This window comes from Podarcis pityusensis (assembly GCF_964106645.2).
Source record: "Podarcis pityusensis genome assembly, chromosome: 3".
NCBI classification, from domain to species: Eukaryota; Metazoa; Chordata; class Lepidosauria; order Squamata; family Lacertidae; genus Podarcis; species Podarcis pityusensis.
Window position 1 is genome coordinate 122,739,267 of NC_138026.1, and position 18,942 is coordinate 122,758,208.

At 53.5% G+C, this 18,942-nt stretch overlaps 1 protein-coding gene and 1 long non-coding RNA gene across 5 annotated transcripts in view; one reads left to right on the plus strand and one right to left on the minus strand.

Moving 5' to 3' along the window:
- The window catches only part of MAPRE3 (microtubule associated protein RP/EB family member 3), a 34,368-nt gene that overhangs the window by 7,055 nt on the left and 8,371 nt on the right, over positions 1-18,942 (plus strand). The window contains exon 1 of one of the 4 annotated variants that reach the window (XM_081000016.1): positions 18,468-18,547. The exons of the other annotated variants lie outside the window; for them this stretch is intronic. The gene's annotated coding sequence lies outside the window, so the exon portion shown is untranslated. Of the gene's footprint in view, positions 1-18,467; positions 18,548-18,942 lie in introns of those variants that run through there. 4 annotated transcript variants of the gene reach the window in all.
- On the minus strand, positions 13,031-18,333 carry LOC308474045. The gene is made up of 3 exons (XR_013984474.1): positions 18,162-18,333; positions 16,794-16,921; positions 13,031-14,308 (listed from the first exon to the last, which is right to left on the minus strand). It is a non-coding gene; the product is annotated as an uncharacterized lncRNA (long non-coding RNA).

Consider the following 18,942-nt stretch of genomic DNA (forward strand, 5'->3'; position numbering starts at 1 on the left):
GCCCGGCAGGGAAACCAGCAAGCGGGATCCGACCCGAAAACAGGTTCTGCTCTCTCCGGTCCAGATTCCCACTCCAGCTCTCAGCCTCTAACACAAGCCAGCTCCACACGCACCCACTGCCCCCATCCTGCGCTCTCTTAGGGCAAAAAGTGATGGTGGGCACTTGGCAAGGCACTCTTAAGAGTTGGCAAAGTGCAAAAAAGAGGAGCTGCAATCTTTGTATGGGACGCTTTCATTCCGGGACTGGGGCATACCAGAATATTCAGCCTGTCCTTAAGTAAGAGGGCAGATCCTGGACCCCACGGTCAGGGCGGTTCGCGGTTGGTTTTCTCTCTGCAAAACATCCTTGCCCATCACTGCTGCTCCGTTGACTGATGGGATGCCAGCAGAGAGGCCTCCGCACTCTGTGGGTATCCCTGGCATAGCTGGAGAGGGTGTGGCTGGAGGACCATTTTTGCTCTGAGCTGCTTGTGGGCATTGCCTTCCGCTTGCCCCTTTGCGGTGGCCGGCAGGGCGCTGGGCAGCCTGGCAGTGTTGCTGCGTACTTTTTTCAGCTGGTGAGACTCCTCGGACCAGACTGCTGTTGCTGCTTACGAATGAGCCCTGCCTTGGGGCCCAGCAGGCCTCCTTTGAATGCTCTGCCCCTGCGGCAGAGGCAAGGCAAGGTGTGGCTGCGCTCGGCCATCGAAGCCCTTTGGGTCGGCCAGCAGATGCTGCCTCCCCTCCTGCCCCCATTGCTCTCCCCTCCCGTCTGGCTGCCTTGGCTGTCAGCAGTTGTGCTGTTGGCGTTCTCTTCTCGAGCCTCGGCGGCTCATCCTTGCCCTTCTTCCTGGCGTCTGCTCCTCTTGTGCCATGATCCAGGTGCTTCCTTCCACAGGAGCACCCGGTGGAGTCTGTGCATGCCCCACCCAGCCCTGGGGCCCTCCAGATACTTTGTCCAGCAACCCCTGTCTAAACCCAGGCGGTGTGGCCCGTGGCCAGAGAAGAAGGGAGCTGGAGTCAGCAAAGTGTGGAAGGCACCAGACTGGGGAGGGCGCCCCTGGAGCTGTTTCTGTGGTGCTCTGGTGTCAGAAAAGAGGGAGGCTCTGTGGGGTTTTCAGCCACCTTGCAGCTGCCATTTGAACGGCATTGTTTTAGGGCTGGAGTGTCAAAATGCCATGCACATGTCAGTGTCTGAGAAGTGTGGACTGCCCCAACTGAATGTGTGAACAGGCAGTTGCTGAAAAGCTGCGTTTGGAGTGATGTGAGAGCTTCCTTAGCTTTCTGGCTGTCCCTTGACTTGGTGCAAGCAGCTGCATCAATTGTGCCGAAGTGGTTTGCTGCTGTGAGAAGAGGCTGCTGGCCTGGACGGCCCCCCCGTTGGCCTCTTCCAGCTGCCTCTTCTTGTGTCCCCATGAGAGAAAGTGAGCCTCATCTGCTCACCTAGGTCTTGGAGGAAACTGTTCCTGTGCTCTCTGCCCAGCCAGCCTCAAACTTCACCTTGATCGCTTTGTGCCTGGATGGTGCTCGTATTTATGAACCTGTCAGACAGAATATCTGCTGTTTGTGCCTGAGACGGCGTTTTCTCTCAAGGAGTCTGACTGCCTCTCTGCTGATGCAGGTTCACTCAGCAGGCGCATCATTCAGGGTGGCTGGGATTGTGCAGGGATGACCGGCTGCTCTTCCAATGGGTCGAGTGTTGTGCCCCTTCCTCTTGACTTAGCCCAGTGTAGCCTGATAGCAGGTAACAAGGAAATTGAGATGAAGTGTGCAGGACGGGGGGGGGGGGGGGGGGGTTGTTGCTACAGATGCAAAAAAAGCATGTTCTGCATTCACACTGACCTTGCCAACATCTTGAGAGAAAGGAGAGACTCAGCAGAGCAGGGGCTTCTGGAGAGGGTTGGCCGAGGGATAAGATTCCAAGGGAATGCAGGAGGAGGTGGAGGGAGGAGACGGGAACCCAGGGGGCAGCCTGGGAAACCGTGGCGGCTGCTCCTGACTCCAGCCTCCTCACTGTGGGGGAGTGTGAGATTTGTGGTCCTCCCTCCTTGCACAGATTTCTGAAGCTAAACTTCAGATTTCTGGGCAGCCTGGGATTTTTGCAGATCCGACAAACAGGCTGCTGGTGGATGCCTTGAAAATTTCAAGGAAAGAAATTCCATAAGCTTCCCAGACGGCTGCTTCTGCAGATCCTTTGCCTCTGGTCCTCATATCCCTCTCTTCGTTCAAAAATGCTTTTAAATACTTGAAATAACTCAGCATATCTGAAGGGGATGGGCAGAGACCCCCCCCCCCAGGGCCTACTGCTTTATTATGGGCTGAGTTAGAAGGCTCTGGTTGAGTGAGTGAGCTGAGAGGGGAGCTGGTGGTGGGTGAGCTGCCCGGCTGGGGGTGGTGCTGCCGCCTCTGGCCGTTGGCATGCTGTGTCCTGCTGCTCACTGTGCCCAGGCCTGGGGCAGAGGTGTTGCTTGGATAAGTGGGTCAGGCCCTCTGTTGATTTTGCTGGAGCTGTCTCAGCACAGCCTGGCCTGCCAAGCCACAGCTGCAAAGGGCCCTGCAACAACCCCTTGAAATCTGAAGCTGGCCCCAACTAGTTGTCACCATTCTTGCCACCCTCCCCCCCCCCCCACAAAAGTGCTGCTAAATGGGTATATCTGGGGATTGCAGGGAAGACCTCCTGGTTTCTCTTGCCTGGGAGCCACGTCAGCCACGGTGATCCGAGGATTTTCTGGAGCCTTGTCAGGTGGGGTTGTGGTGGGTCTGTGTGCGTGAAACTTAATTTGGGGCAGGCAGCTGCAAAGGGTCTGGAGTAAGAGGAGCAGGCTCAGAAATACCTGTCCTGGTGCTGATGGAAAGCCGACCCCCACCTCCACTCATGTAAAGGGAGTCTTCTCCTCAGGGCCCTCCGATACACAACTGCCACAGCTGACTTCTGCTCCTGAAAGTCTGCTGGCCTTGCCTGCGCATATTTCTGAGTTATCGCCCAGGTGGGGTCCCTTGCTAATTGCCAGGATTATAGAAAGTGAAAAGGTGGCGAGTGTTGCTTCTAATGGCGCTTTGGCAAGAGCAGGGATTGTTTTGCCTTGTAGTGGAGACGCCCGCCTGCTGCAGCAGCGGCCTTGTTTAATTCTGCTTTATTTGAAAAGGGCTTGCCACTTGCTTGCACACTGGGCCTGCCCACCACTCTTCTTGTTTGCTTTTCCTCTGTTTGTGGCAGGCACCATCGCTACAGTCCACGTCTCTGGTGCTGATCTTCAGCAGTTCTTCCACGTGGGGCTTTGGGTGGCAGAGAAATGCAGATGCCAAAGTCTGTGGGTGTTGGGAGGATGGGTGTCGCTTGCGCTCCTTGAAGGGAGGCTGCACGCAAGCCGAGAAATGCCCCCAGTTGTTGCTTACCTTGGAGCTCTGTGGTCTGGCTCAGAGGCCCCAAAGACAGCTGCGTGGCTTGGGTGGAATTCCTGCTCTCCATGGTTACTCCAGCGATAGTTATTTATATAGCCTCCTATTTGGTCTTTGTGTGCCCCTTCCCCACAGCCCTGTCTGATGGATCAGGGTGGGCATTTCGTCAGAGTATGGGAAGGGAATCTGGGTTTGACTGCCCTCCCTCCCCCTGCTGCAATCTTTCTGACGTGTGGGTGCGAGTGGTGTTTTTACTTTCATGAATTCCCAGCAGTCGGTGGGGGGGGGGGCCTTTCAGCAGCTCCAAAACATTAACGAAAGAGTTCTCTGGTCGGGAAGCAGACATGGTTGTCTGCCTTCCTGGTTGCTCTGCTGTTAGTGAAGTCTTTGGTTAGGGCAAGCCACCCCAGCACACGTCCTTCGGAAATCCCTGAGGCGCTGCTGCGGGGCTTGTTGTTGGGGCTTTCTCAGCTCCTCCTCCTCCTCTCCCTTGGTGTTGTCTGGGTGCGCCAGGCCCTGCCATCGCCACGTGAACTTGGCACAATCTCGTGACAGCGGGCTTTACTACATGGGCATAACAAAGTGCTCCCTGGCCATATGCTTCCTCTGAAGGGTATCGCATGAAGGCTGGTGGAGAGAGGCATTCATGTTAATGCTCCAGATGGGATGCTGTTGGCAAGGAGGGGATGGCGCAGGATGGTGTTTCTGCAGAGTTTGGGGACTTCTCTCACCAAGAGCCAGAGGTCTGGCTCATAGCAGAAGAGAGGCCAGGCTCTGGAGGGAGCAGCACTGCAGAGTTCACCGTCAGTGTTAGGAACTGAGACATGGAAGCTAGGAGCTAAAGGGCACCTTAAGCCTAGGTTAGGGGCACAACAGCGGACTGCCTAGGCATGCTTTTTCTATAACAAGAGTACAAAGCTGAAAATGAATGAACTGCAGCTAAAATCTTAGGTTCATTTTTCACATGGTCTAGTCCTTCCCCTGCCCACTCCACTAATATTCTTAAATCTTCAGAGAGTAGCTGGAAGTGGGGAGGCAGAAAAAGGTCCTCCTTTCCCCCCACTCTGCAGTTTTAATCTGAAATCTTAGGCGTAGTACTGTGCCCAGAGCTCAGAAACTGCTCGTGCTAATGAAATTCCCTGTTGCAAAATGCGCCTAGAACAATGGGAGCTTCGAACACTGTTCCCAGTTGCCTCCAGATTGAGTCGGAACCTTTCTTTATACAAGGGACAGTTGCAGGGGGGTGGGGCTAGATGATCCTCAGGATCCCTTCCAACTCTGCGACCACTCTTGAAATGCTGTCCCTTGTTCTGGCTGCAACACTTCAAAAAAGATATTGTAGAGCTGATACAGGTGCAGGAAAGGGCTATCAAACTGTTCAAGGGGCTGGATCAAATCGCCTGTGAGGAGAGGTTGCAATGCTCGGGAATTTTTAGTTGGGGGACGGGGGGACGGGACATAATAGAGATCTGTCAGATTATGCGTGGCATGGAGAAAGCGAATAGAGAGTATTTTCTCCATAATTCTCCAGCCTGTGTTGACATCAGATAGGACTTTTGTTCCAGACTGTTCCAGTTTTTCATACATGCAGGGACCCCACATCTGAGCTCTCAGGAGCGGGGCTTGTTTTGCGCTTGTGCTTCCCTGCCTGGTTTGCTGTTCTGGGTCGGGCTAAACCTGCGATCTGGTTTCTGTTCCTTCATTTGCCTTTGCAGTATCAGAGTGAAGCTCTGGGGGAAGTCCCCGGGGCTTAGAAATGTGATGCTCTGCCAAGGGATGTGAAATATTTTTCTTGGTTGGCTTGGAGTCTAGTGCCTCCTTGCCTGTGTTTGGAGTGAACGCCTGTGTCTACAGCTAGAGCTGAGCCAGAGAGGCCCACTTTCTCTGGCTGCATCCTCTGCACATCACGGCTTCTGGGAAGGCCAGCATCTGCACGGCCTTCTCCAGTTTCGGGAGAATGGTTTCCAAGAGCTGGCACTGCCTGGCACATCGGGATCCCAGCACCCTCCAAAGACCACCACACCCTTTCTGTCCCATTGCACTCCTACTGAAAGCACCATTTGGCAGAAAGGTAGGAGGCAGATTTAAAGAATCATCCAAATAAATAAATTTCCTCTTCTCACCCGTGGGAGTCCGCACATCCTAGCAGTGCAGGGAGTAATGGCTGGCGCTGCAGCTGGCGCATCCCTGGCTCCTGCAGACCCACCCAGACCAGACCCTGAACACCTTCTGGAAGCTGGCTGAATTCTGTTTATCTGGCCCCACTTTCACCAACTGAGATGGGGGGGGGCGCTCCTTAAAGGAACCTGACTGTGTTTCTGTTAGTGCATTTGCATTTAATCCACAGTGAATCTTCAGGACGGAAGGCTAGGAATTCTCTGTCTTGATGCACAAGAGCTGCTCAGAGGAGCTTGTGACCTCCCCAACAAAGGCCAGCTTGCTGAGCAGTGGGAGAGCATCTGCTTTGTATGCAGAAATGCCCAGTTCAATTCTTGGTATCTCTAGGCAGGATTGGGAATGTTCCTTGGAGAGACCCTGCCAGTCAGCATGGGCAGGCCTGTTCTAGATCATGGGTAGGCAAACTAAGGCCTTGGGGCCAGATCTGGCCCAATCGCCTTCTAAATCCGGCCCGCGGACGGTCTGGGAATCAGCATGTTTTTACAGCATGTGGTGGAGTCTCCTTCTTTGGAGGTCTTTAAGCAGAGGCTTGACAACCATATGTCAGGAGTGCTCTGATGGTGTTTCCTGCTTGGCAGGGGGTTGGACTCGATGGCCCTTGTGGTCTCTTCCAACTCTATGATTCTATGATACATGAGTAGAATGCATCCTTTTATTTAAAATGCATCTCTGGGTTATTTGTGGGGCCTGCCTGGTGTTTTTACATGAGTAGAATGTGTCCTTTTATTTAAAATGCATCTCTGGGTTATTTGTGGGGCATAGGAATTCATTCATATATATTTTTTTCAAAATATAGTCCGGCCCCCCACAAGGTCTGAGGGACAGTGGACCAGCTCCCTGCTGAAAAAGTTTGCTGGCCCTAGGTGGACCAACGGTTTGACCTGGTCAAAGCGCAGCTTGTGGTGTTCTTGGAGCCCCTCACATGAGCAGGTTGTGGGTCTCTGGAAGGAAGCTCAGGGGCTTCAGCCTCCAGCTACTAGGAGAGCTGTGTCCAAGTGAGGCCCAGCACCTCCAGGGACCCTTGAGGAGGTAAGGACAGTTTGCATTGCCTTGTATGGGTGCAGCAATGTGCAGGGTGGATGAAATTAAATTGTTTAACCACATCAGTTAACAGACATAGATACATATGCTATAATGTTATTATTTTAGTAAATAGATTGTTTAAATTGTTATTAAGGAAACAATTGTTTTTCTCCTACCACTAAAGTACTGCAGAAAAGTTGTCCAAATATAAACAGTTAACTTATTAAACCTCACAATAATTGCATAATTATCTATGTATTTCTAATAGTATAACCAAATCAGTAATTTTTGACATAACTGTAAAAACTACTCTGAAACTTTATTATTCCAAAAATGAAACTTTCATCTAGTTGTAAATATTAAGATTATACCAGCAAGAATTAGTCTTTCTGTAAAAAAATGATTTAAATCAAATCTTACTGACTAGTGATTTAAATTGTGATTTAAAGCAATTTGATTTAAATCAAATCCACCCTGGCGATGTGCCTGTTTTTTTCTTGGTTTGCATATGTCTGTGTTTGGTAGCCTTGAGGAGGAGCAATGAGCTGTGCCCCCTTGCCCAGCAGAAAGGTGTGGAGAGTGAGCTGTTAGCTTCAGGTGCCCGTCCAGGACTTGATCCATCCATGTCTGGACGCGAGCGGAAGCCGGTTTCCTTTCATCTCCTCCCTCCTGCCACCCTGCCTGCCCACCCCAATCTGCTCTGGAGAGTTGGAGAACTTCTAGAGTGGGTGTGGGGAGGGGTTTTGGGGGGGGGTCTGCCTGGGAAGAAGAGAAGGGCGAGTCCCGTTGCTGGGTTCCACTCTTAAACTAAGAGCAGAAGGTGCGGCACAGAAGGTGCGGTGGTTGGGGCTCTGTCTTCTTCCTTATGCACAGAGGTAGTATTATCATAGCGCTAAGCAAGCGGTCAGTTGGCTGCTTCAGAGTAGGTTTCTGGGCATCCGCAGAGGTCTCCTCCCTGGGCACAATGGCAGCCTCTTCTGCTGGTCCATGGAAGGCAGTCAGAAAGAGGCTGGAACTGGAAGGAGTCTCTCTGGACCCCCCAAGCCAGGAGGCCGCTGAGAAAAAACTTGTGGCGGTGGCAGTGAGGCCCCTCTCTGAGACCCAGAGCCGTTGTGCCCCAGTTCCCCTTCCTTCTGTTCCTGCCCAGTGCTGGAGCTGAGTCCGTCCTGGGCGCCTGGCACGCTGCCTACTTCTGCTTGGTTTCCCCTGTTAGAACACATTTGCTCTTTGCATGCAGATGGCTCCCTAAAGCCCCCCTCTGAATGCTTCTGCCTTGGGACTCGAATAAGCAGGACTAGGCACACAATGGGATGACTGGCCCGAAAGAAAAGCCTGGAACTTTCCAGCTGGGAGGTCTGGGCTGAGGGGCACCCAGAGGGAGCCGCTGGGCCTTTGTGAGCTCCCCCTCTGCTGAGCTGGCAGCAGGCGGGTGCAATGCTGCTACGCAGGTTGGGACTCAACAGGGAGATCAGGCCGTCTCCCAGAGCCAGCGCTCCCAAAGCTGGCATCGTGGCTAAGCAGAATCTTCCGGCGGGAAAGCAGTCTTGAAAGCCACACAAGGAGTCTAGGAGCATTTTGGGCCTCAGCGTGCTTGACAGGCCAAGCTGCCCATCTCTCATAATCCATCTAGTAAGATGGCAAAAAGTTCCCAGCAGTTGCCCACAGAGTCATAACAACAACAATAACAATAATAATAATTTATTATTTATCCCCCATCCATCTGGCTGGGCTTCCCCAGCCACTCTGGGCGGCTTCCAACAGAACACTAAAGCACAATAACCTATTAAACATTAAAAGCTTCCCTAAACAGGGCTGCCTTCAGATGTCTTCTAAAAGTCTGGTAGTTGTTGTTCTCTTTGACATCTGGTGGGAGGGCGTTCCACAGGGCGGACGCCACCACCAAGAAGGCCCTCTGCCTGGTTTCCTGCAACTTGGCGTCTTGCAGTGAGGGAACCGCCAGAAGGCCCTCGGAGCTGGACCTCAGCGTCCGGGCAGAACGATGGAGGTGGAGACGCTCTTTCAGGTATACTGGATCGTCAGTCAGTCCTTTCTCTATCCCTGCTCTCTCTCAGTTGCCTCTATGTGCCCTGGCACAGCTTGCCTTCATCTGGCTTCTGTGCCCTCCTAGGTCGCCTGTGGAGCCAGAGTTCAGCTTGCATGTTGGGTCAGTTGAGGGAGGGGGCTGGCGATGGCTGTGTCCTAGCAGGACTGCCACTCACTTGACCTGTGTTCCCCTCGCCAGGGCCTTTTGGGGCTCTAATCCCATCTTAAAATGAGATTTGGTGACTGTCTAAACTTTGCTGGGATTTAGGTGCCTTATTTAGACCTGCTTCTGGAGGTGCCTTTGTGAGTTCAGGAGAAGCGAGAGAGAGGAGGAGGAACCTGGGGCTGCTGGGATTCTTTTGAGCAGAATCCCTGGCAGGCTAGGCAGGGGCATCATCGCCTCCTGGGCCTTGCAGGTGTGGCCCATTTGGCTCCCCCCAGGTAAGTGCTTCCGTGTGAACGGGGCACAGCCGCCGGAGCAAAGGCAAGCAGGGACGGAGGCTGCTCCTCTAGGGGTGTCTTGGGCCGCTGATAATGTTCACAGATGCAACACTCTGTGGCTCTTTCCCACGGAGGATGGTTTGCAGTGCAGAAGTCCCAAGCGGTGGTTTTGAGACAGCACAGTCTTTCCTTTCTGTCCCGGGCAGGATCAGTGCGAGCAACATTGGTAACATCCACTTGACAGTCATTCAGGAGTGTCTGCTGTTCCCCAAAGAAAGGCCCCCTACTTCTGCTCCATTTCACTTGGAAATCTTCTTTTCTGATCTCACTGAGTAAAAATTGGAGCCTGTTAAGTGGGCATTTGCCTGTCTTGGGCTAGTGGCAGAGGGAGAAAGAGACCGGGCATAAGACCAGCCACCAGCTGTGAATATTGCAGGCAGAGTTCCAACCCCAGAAAATGCAAGGATGGGATCCAAGCTGCAGCTGCCCAGTACAAACAAGCACCAGCCCCCACCAGCAGCTCATTACCCTCCCCCCCCCCCGGTAAAGCATCCCTCAGCAGCACTGCTGGGCAGGTTGGGCCTGCTAATTTCTATGGTTTAAATCACCAGGTGAAAAAATGACAACACTAAATCATGGATTTAAATTAAAAAATTCCCTTTGTAATTGAGGTAATCTCTAAACGAAAGTGCATTCCTGTTGTTGCAACTGTAGAAACACATTGATTTGAAGCAGAATATAACTTTTGCACCAGCCTTTGCCAACCTGGTTCCTTCCAGATGTTTTCGACTCCAGTCAGCCTCAGGCCGGCATGGCCTGGCTGGCTGCAGCTGTGGCGAAGGCTGCTTTATGCAACCTGAGAAGGTGCCATCCTGTCTTCAGCAGTGAGCATCCCACTGTCGTGGGCTTCCGTTTTCCAGCAAGAGACGCCATGAAGGCCACCCTTTTTAGGGAATTTTTTAATGACTGATGTTTTAATGTATTTTTAATCTTTCGTTGGAAGCTGCCCAGAGTGGTTGGGGAAACCCAACCAGATGTTTGGGGTATAAATTATTATTATTATTATTATTATTACTATATTGGGCCCAGGCGAAACCGAGCACACAGTTGTGGCTCTGTGCCCTCACGAGTAGCCAGGAGAGAGCCAGTTCAGGGGGATTAAAAACAACAGTGCAACCTCTTAGAACTGCTGATAGGTTCAAGAAAGCATTGCTGTTTGATGGATTTAGAATGCCCTTCAGTCTTCTGCATTTCCAAGGTGATGAGGCACAGTTAGGTGGTGGATTTTGGGTGCTGTCAAGGGGTGGCAGAGCGAGAGGTGCAGGCCAGACTGACTGAGCAAATTCTCTGAGAAGTTCTCCTTTGCAAGCCCAGCAGGAAGAGTACAGTTGGCTGAAGAAGAGTACGGTGCTGTTTTTTACGTAGTTAATGATCAATACATCATGAACTTTCTGGTGGGTTGTGCCCCATGTTGGGGGTGTGTGTGTGTGCGCGCATTTGGAGTGTTCTGCCTAAGCCTTGAGTCAGCCGGCATCTTTCTGATTCCATAGCCGTTGGTGATGTTGTACGTAATAAACCATTGCCACAGCTGACCCAAGGAGCAGCAGCTGTTGGCCAGGCTGTGGGACTAAAATAGTGAACTGCTTGTTGCATACTTTGAGTTCTCTGGAAATAAGCAGGTTGCAGGCTGGGACATGGCCCCTGGGGAGCAGTTTGCGCTGCTGCAGCCATGCCCCCCCCCCGCTGCTTTCTTCCCCTGGCCTGGAATCTCCTCTGCTGCTGCTGCCCCCCCCCCCATGACTCTCTTGACTGGTGCCCTACTTAAGTCACTCATTCCTGTGCTGTACACCTGACGCCTCCTTGATCTGAGCATCTTCTGAAGTGGTGGCGTTCCACAAGGAGATAAATAACAAGCCCTTTTCCCTGCCTGCAACTCTGACGCTCTCTGCAGTCAGAAGCAGGAGACAGTGACTATGAGCAGTAAGTTAATGATCCATTACGCCAGCAATTCATGGTGCAGTCCATGGGCAAAACACGAGACTTCTGGATTGCAGTGAAACTAGAAGCTTGTGCAAGGCCCACTTTATTTATTTATTATTTAAGATCACCCGCTCTGAGACCCCACAGTAATTCTCCCCTGGCCTCCTCACTGGCCCAAATAGGACCAATTCAGCCAGCTAGCCCTGGGATTAACTAACTGATTTCTGACTTTTGATGTTTATTCCTATTCATGTTTTTATACCGTATTTTATGCTGCTTTTATAATTAAGTGTTTTAAATTTGTTGTTAGCCGCTCTGAGCCGGGTTTTTGAACCAGGAAGGGCGGGGTATAAATAAAATATTATTATTATTATTATTATTATTATTATTATTTATTAATAATAATAATTCCCATCTCCCTGCCCCACAAGCATGGCTGGAACTTGCAGTCCCTTTCCCTCGTGGGCCTGGGGGGGGTGCCTGCATCCAAGGGCAAACCACTTCAAACCCACCAGCAGCTGTGAAGGAAGACCCGGTCTGGGTGGATGTTGCGGCAGATGCACCAGGTCCAAATATGCATGTGGCAATCCTCTTCCTCTTCCTCCCTCCTCCTGTGGCTCCTCCTCCTGCTTTCCCCCCTCAACCTGCCATCTGTGCTGGGCTTTACCTGCATGGGGAGGACTGCCTGCCTTTGGCCTTCTGGCCCGCCTTGCCTTTGCGTATGGGGTCTCCTTTCCTGAAGGGTTGGCCAGCTAGGGGTCAGGAAAGGTCACACTGGTGCCTCTGCCTGGAAGGAGGCGGCTGCAGAGGCTGCTTGGGCCAGAGGACCCAGGAAGGAGCTTGGTGGGGAGGGGTCCCTCTTGGGCTGTGGGCTTCAGGCTTGGCTGCTAGGGGTCAGGGGGGCTGCAACTGGGGCTGGCGAGGGCTCTCTGTCTCCCCCTGTGGTGCAGAGTCACGCAGGTGCTCTTGGCTCATTCTCTTCCATTCATCCCATCGTTCTGCCCAGACACTCAGGTCCAGCGCCGAGGGCCTTCTGGCGGTTCCTTCATTGCGAGAAGCAAAGCTACAGGGAACCAGGAAGAGGGCCTTCTCGGTGGTGGCGCCCGCCCTGTGGAACACCCTCCCATCAGATGTCAAGGAAATAAGCAGCTATCCTAGCTTTAAAAGACATCTGAAGGCAGCCTTGTTTAGGGAAGCTTTTAATGTTTAATAGGTTATTGTATTTTAATATTCCGTTGGAAGCCGCCCAGAGTGGCTGGAGAAACCCAGCCAGATGGGCGGGGTATAAATAATAAATTATTATTATTATTATTATTATTATTATTATTATTATTACTATTACTATTATTTTCCACTTAAATAATAATAATTTATTTTTGACAAAGCAATAATCATAAATAAATAAGAATAAAAATTACCTTCCGTTTTTTGATGCAGTACACCTTTCCCGAACGCTGAATTAAAATGGGGCATAGCCACCCCCAGCATGAACCTGAGCTGCCTGGGACTTTGTTTGAAAATAGCTAGATTCTGCCTTTTGGCGCCATTACCCTGGCCGCTGTTGGGGACAAAGTGCTGGACTCTGTGGACCTGGAGCTCCTGTTGGGGAGCCATCCTAGACCCTTTTGTGGGCAGAGCGAGTGCTGGGCCCTTGAACCCGGAGAGCACCTTCCCCAACAGCCTCCCCTTGGGACCCCAAGCCCAGCTTGCTGCCCCTCTGGACAGCTGCCTGCGGGGTTTCTCTCTTGCTTCCCCTTCTGGCATCCAGAGAGGCACCCGCATTCCTTGTCCCCTTCCCAGGTTGGTGGCCCAGGGAGAGCGTGGGGGGTTGTTTGACCTCCTTCCCCTGTGCCACGATGGCTTGTGCTGTGGGTGCCCCCTCCCCTCTCCCCCTGCCCCCAATAGCCTAGGCAGCTCCAAGGAAGATCACCTGTGCCAAGAGCCATGTTGGGAGCTGGAGGCGCCCCCAGGAGGCTCCTGGAGGAATTCCACCCTCTCCCTCTCCTGGACAAGGACTCACCAGCTGCTGCCTTGGCCGCATCTGGGCTTTCCAGGCTCAGCTTTTAAAGCATGAGCCAGGTCCTCCCAGGTGGCCCTTGAGCCAGCCTGGCTTGGGACCTTTTCCCTCCCTCTTCTTTTCTTTAAGCCACCCTTCCCCACAAGAGGGATTCTGGAGTGATGCAGAAGGGATTCTAAGCGCACCCAAGAGTTGAAGGGGCACAAGGCGTGCTGTTTTCCTTGTCCCAAAAGGACACGGCATGTTGTGGGGTGGGCTGTGTGCTCTGCGTGTTGAAAGGCCCAGTTGCTGGCAAAGGCCTCTTCTCTGCCAAAGGCTCTGGAGGCTTCTGGGCTGGAGAGAAAAAGGTGCCACCTTGCGTTTCAGGTCAGAGGGGTAGAGTGTCCTGCCTTGTGAAGAAAGCAAAGCTCTTCAGAGCTGGACTGGGAAACCTGTAGTCCTGCCAGTTGCTATGGGACTCCCATCCGCTCCAGTCAGCGTGGCCAGAGGGGGTGGGAGTTGTCCATCCCTGGAACATCAGGATGCCTGCTGTTTACCTACTGCTGCTTCAGGGATGGGGAGTGGGCAATCAGCCTTTGATTCTCTGCAGGCCAGGCATCATTTTGGAAAGGCAGCCCGTTTGTCCAGGTCTCTTGACTTGCACAGCAGATAAAGCAAGGGGACCCTCCAACAGCAACCAAACGATGCAGCGCTTCCTTGGAGGAATGCTCCTGGCCCCTGGGGCGCCGAGCTGAGCGTTAGAGGAAGCCATATCACAAGGTGTGCTGTGATAATTTCACATGCTGCAGAATAAGTAACTCGGGATTTTTCTCAGTAGCCCAAAGTAGCTGAACTAAAATGCCCGACTAGGGGGGAAACTGTGAGAAAGTGCAAGTCAGGGCAGTTTAAGGGCTACGGTTTATTTGGGGAATGGGAAGGATGGTGGCAAGGTGTTTGGGTGGGGGGCATACTTTTAAAAGTTAAGTCTATAGCAATGATGAATAGTTCCATGTCATTGGCAGCAATACAACCAGGTCTTGCCCAGGGGAGCTTTGACTTCCACAGGTGACTTAGAATCACAGAATCACAGCGTTGTAGAGATGGAAGGGATCCTGAGAGTCATGTAGACCAACCCCCTGCAGTGTAGGAAGATGCAGAACGTCCCATATGCAGATCGAACCTGCAACCTTGGCGTTACCAGACCATGTTCTAACCAGCTGAGCTATCCAGCTTCTTCTAAGGAAGATGCCAGCTCTGTCCCTTTTCCTCCTGTGGTGGGTGTGAGAGAGGGAGATGCTCTTTATCACAGGGATCCTGACAAGGTCTTCCCAGCTCTTGATCAGTCTTTGGCCAGCCCTGGTGCCGTCTGACTGGGGCTTTGTGTGTCCACTTTCCCCCAGACAGTCCTGCTCTTTCAAATGCTCCAGATCTCTTCTTCTGGGGTGGTGGCGGTTCTGTTTCTCCACCCCAGCTCATTGCAGCTTTTGGGGGGGGGGGGATCAGGGACCAAAGGGTGTCATGAGGTGCCTTGGGAGATTTCCTTTGGTGGGCTTCCCCACTGGAGGATTGGCTACTGCATCCTAAGGGGAGGGAATTCCCACCACTAGGCCAAACAGCTTAGCGGTCCAGGCTGATGTGTTAAATGCTTCACTGGGAGCCTGTGGCTTGGCTCACTTATTCGAGTCATAGACCAGTGGGTGGAATGGCTCCCCTGTTTTGCAGAGCATGAGTGCTTGTCTCCCCACATCACTTGGTCATGGGGCATGAGGCAGACCCTCCAATTCTCTCATTGTGCCTCTTGCTGGCCCTGCCAGAAGCTTCTTGGGCAAGCGAGGGCAATGCTCCTGGCCCCACTCAGAAGGGGTCCTGGGCAGGCAGAGGTTCTCCCTGCCTTGCCCTGCATCGCAATCTGCTTTTCTAATCCCCCCTCCAGGCGACGGGTGGGTGAGCCGCCCTCCCATCTGGCAAGTGGCACCCAAAGTCCCGCCATATGTATGCCAGCATCCCTTGCAGCTGCCCAAGGGAGCTGATTGGCTGATGGCCTAGTTTGTCCGCCCGCCCTGTGGCCAGGAGGGAGCGTGTCCCAGGATCCGAAGACAAAGGCTCGGCTGGAGCAGAGTCTGCCCCGTGGGGCTCTGTGGGAAGAGGGGCAGGCAGTTCTGGAAAGGAGGCCAGGATTGCTCCACCCCAAAACACTGGGGAGACGGCGCTCCTTGGGGCAGCCAAACACAAAGCAGTGGGGAGGCTGCAGGAGGTTCCTGACAGATGCCCCCCCCTTGCTCTCCTAATCCTGACTTTCATTGTTGGCCGTGCATTAAGCACTCAATCTCTTGCCGGCAAAAGTGAAAGCAGATTTAGCCCCTTAATCTGATCTGTTCAGCCCAGCTGCCCCCCCCCCCCCAGTTCCTGACTTCGGTGGGTGCGGAGGGGCGGACGTTCAAGAGCCAGCCGCAAGGTGGGCCTGGGGCTTCTGTTACAAAGTCATAGAATCACAGAATCATAGAAGTGTTGAGTTGGGAGGGACCATGAGGGTCATCTAGTCCAACCCCCTGCAGTGCTGGAATCTTGTGGGACTCGAACCCACAACCATGAGATTAAGCGTCTTGTGCTCCAGCTGAGCTACGTGTTGCTGTGCTGAGGCCTCTGGAATCAGCCTAGACCGGACAGTCCTGGGAGGGGGGCACTGGTACTCCTGGGTGGGCAAAGGGCTTATGGTGCGTAGGTCACAAAACCTGCAGGAGGATTTCATGTGTCCTTTCCCTGTTTGGGAGATGACAGGAAGATCCCACTGTTGTGGCAGTTGCAGGTGATGCAGCCTCTTCAGTCTGCCTTGCGTGTGTTGCTCTGCCTGCTTTTGGTTTGGGGGGGGTCGTTGCTTTCCATTTTTGCCTAGGACTTAGAGAATGAGGGTTTTGAATAGGAAGGAGGTCGGGGAGTCTGTTCTGTATAACACTTTTACCCAGGTTTAGAAACTGAGGCAGGAAAGCTAGGAGCTGAAGGGCAGCTTAAACCTAGCTTATGGGCGCCACAAAAGTGCACTTTTTTATAACGAACACAAAGCTGAAAATGAACAAACTGCAGCTAAAATCTTATGTTCATTTTTAACATGGTCTAGTCCTCATCTGAAGACTGCGAAAAACAAAGCCATACTTTCCCAGCCCACCCCCCTAATATTCTTAAGAGGGTCTCGTTTCCAGTCTTCAGAGAGTGGCTGGAAGTGGGGAGGCAGAAAAAGGTCCTCCTTTCCTTCCAGAAGTGGCAGTTTTAATCTTAAATCTTAGGTGCAGGACTTAGGCTCAGAAACTGCTCGCATTAATGAAATTCCCTCTTGCAAAACACACCTAGAACAAGGGGAGTTTTGAACGCTGCTTTTACCCCCTCCTCCAGTTAGGACTAGCACTGTGTAATAGAATAAAATGTAAAACAAATGTTCAGGCAAGGGTCTTCGCAGCCAAGGTGGTTCCTTCTAGGGCATGGGTAGGCCAACTAAGGCCTGGGGGCCGGATGTGGCCCAATCGCCTTATCAATCCGGCCCGCGGATGGTCCGGGAATCACTGTGTTTTTACATGAGTAGATTGTGTGCTTTTATTGAAAATGCATCTCTGGGTTATTTGTGGGGCATAGGAATTCATTCATTCCCTCCCCCCCCCCAAAAAATAGTCCGGCACCCCACAAGGTCTGAGGGACAGTGGACCGGCCCCCTGCTGAAAATGTTTTCTGGCCCCTGTTCTAGGGCCCTTATTTTTTCAAATACCTGGACTCGAAAGGAAGGTGTTTTCCTCAGCATTCCGTCTGATTTCCTGCCGCTCCCAGAGGCAGCGTGGTGCCACCTTGGTCAGAGGCTCCCCACGCACCAAGGCCTGATGTCCAGATTTAGCAGGCCTGCAGGGAGGTCAAGGGATAAGCCACTTTACCTGGGCAGCATAAAAAGCCTGGAGAAGGCGTTGGACACTGCAAGGGAGCCCGGGCAGGGCTGCTTCCCTGGGAAATCAGGCTCTGTCCTGTATCTTGGAACGTGACCCAACTTTGTGACGTGCGCAACGTCTCAACCGGTCAAGCCCAAGCTAGGGGGGCACCTGCCTGTTAACGGCCTCTGACTCTGGGGTGGAATTTGTGGATCAGGACCCAGAATTAAAGGAGCCTCTGGATGCAACCCCAGGAATCAAGCCAGCCTCTCTTCCGCCATGCCAAGCCTGCTTTCTTGGGCGCTCATTCGGGGGCGGGATTAGGAGGGGAGGAGCCAGCAGCCCTTAATCGGCTTATCAGCTGTTAAATGAAACTCCCTGGAGTGGGGGGGGGGGGTTGGAGGTTGTGAGGGAGCCCCTTCCTGCTGTGCTTTGCAAGGCTGAGGTCAGCAGAATTCCTCTGGCCAAGCACCACCTTCACGCGGGCCATGCCCCTTCCCTCCCCTTATTGACCAAATCGACGAAGAGGGTGCTTGCTAAAGGCCAGGTTGGTGCCAGTCCTGGGTGAGGATGCAGCACCCTTGGGGGGCCCTGCCCAGAGGTGCCCCTTCCATGAGCCAAAGCATTGGAGTTGGGCTGGCAGAGGAGAAGCGGGGCTGAGCTGCCCCACGGGCCCCCTCTGCCCAGAAGAAGCCACCTCTCTCCAGCCCAGTGGGACTTCTCTGGGGATGGTGCCCTGGGGTGGGGGCAATGGGGGGGTCGTTTGGCTTCCCTGCTTCCATTTGCTCTCCTTGCAGCTTCGGGCAGCAGAGGGGCTTTCCTTGGGGCACGGAGGGTCAGCGTCAGACCCACCAGATTTCGGCCCTGGAACCTTCTGGGGCTATGTCTCTTTGGGGCTTCCCTAGACAGGCTGTGGTGGGAGAGGGGCTTTTGTCCTTGTGCCTTAGGGGAAAGGGGAGGCTGGACTAGGTGAGCCTTTGGGGTGATCCCGCAGCCACCCAGCTCTTCTGAGGTTCTCCCCTGTCCATTCATCCGCCCCATAGGCATTATTGTCTCTGCCAGCTCCCCTCAGGGAAACAGCCCTGAAGCCAAGCAGTGTTCTGAGCCCAGCCTCTGAGGCAGAAGGTCCATGGGAGAGCTTTCTGCCTGGCGGTGCTTCTCCTGCAACGCAGTTCCTTTTCCTGGCAGAGGGAGGTGGTCCTGAGCAGTGCCCCCACCTCTTGCATCAGATCCGTTATTCCTTGGAGGGATCCTGGGGGCAGAGTCCCTGGCTTGGTGACCCCGTCCAGGCGCCCTCCTAGCTTGGAGGGGGACCAATTGGGGCTCCAGCCCTTTGTTCTGCCTGGCACCGGAGGCTGGCTGCTCTGTCTGTGCCCTCTCTGCTTTGGGGTTCCAGAGGGGATGAGGGGAGGCCTGCTTTCTCCCTGTGCTTCCCCTGTGTGCCTAGAGATGGTGTCAGCCCTGCCTCCTGATTGGCTGAGGAGGCGGGAGGTGGGGCTTTATGACATGCCTGGGAGTTTGCCAGCCCCCTTCCTAGGGCAGTCCTCCTTGAACCGCGTGGCCAGTGGGGCTGGTGCTGGCGCTGGCCCAGACACCTGTCCAGGTGAAAGGGGGGCTTTGTCCAGTGACCCCTCACTTGCGCCCATCCCTCTCCTCCTTGCCTGTCCCCCCCCATGTGCAGTGGCCAGTGTGATGCCCCCTGGTGGCGCAGGGGATGCCTGCAGGCAGCGGAGCGGGGCCTGGCAGGGGCCTGCCAGTGCGTCTCCCACTTGCTGCCCTACAGAAGCAGCTTCCTTTGCAAAAGGCAGAGAGGCCTCTCTCCCGCTGGAAGGGCTGAGGGCGAGTCTGACACGCACAGCTTGCTCTGGGGCCCCTGGACTTAGTGGCAACGCTGCTGCCTTTGTGGGCTCCCATCCTCCTTTTGTGCCTTTGTGCTCAACTGCTGCAAAGTTTTTGGCATCTTCTCCCTGCCCCTTTGAAAAGATGCTGCTGGGGAAA